We start from the raw sequence: 695 nt of genomic DNA, 5'->3' as shown, positions 1-695 counted from the left end.
CCCCCCCATCTCAGACTTGAAATCAAACATACAGGAAAATCTCCAGCACACTTTTTTAAGCTCTCTTTTAAAAAGTCACAGATTCCATGGTCACGTCCTATTGGCTCTGGAGAGTGGCAGGCAGATCAATAGCGAAGCTGTAATTGAAGCACCTCGATCCAGCCATGCCTGAAACCCTGTTGCCTAATCTATTTCTAATTGGCTCATCTATGTGATCCAATAATTTCCCTACCTTTTAAAGATTAAACACTTTTAATGTTGGCTTCTGTTGCTTGCAGCTTTGGAAGTATGGAGTGACTGGTTTTGATTTGTTCGGCATCCTTGTAAGGCCCTCTAGATTCTAGCCTTGCCTTCTTTTTTTCTTTTTCTTTTCTTTTTTCTTTTTTTTTTTGTGGAGAAAGCCATTAGAAAAACACAGTCCAGGGATGAGCATCATTTCGTCTCTGGCTCTGCCTCCCCCCTGTTACTTTCTTTCCCGACTCTTTCGTGTTAATCCTATCTAGTGTTCTGAGGCCATGTGCCTGTCTGCGCCCCCCATCCCCACCCCCGGCTCCTGCCCAGTAAGTTTTGGGATAGTAGCGGTCATCAGATTTTAATCACCCCATCCATGTGAAGGGAAAGATTGGCTCATTCAGTAAAGCAAGTGGAAAGTGAGCGCAGGAATGACAGGCGTGGGGGCGGGGGACAGGCGGGGG

The sequence above is a fragment of the Mastomys coucha genome, unplaced genomic scaffold (assembly GCF_008632895.1).
Source record: "Mastomys coucha isolate ucsf_1 unplaced genomic scaffold, UCSF_Mcou_1 pScaffold5, whole genome shotgun sequence".
Taxonomy (NCBI): domain Eukaryota; kingdom Metazoa; phylum Chordata; class Mammalia; order Rodentia; family Muridae; genus Mastomys; species Mastomys coucha.
This window is presented reverse-complemented; position numbering follows the sequence as displayed.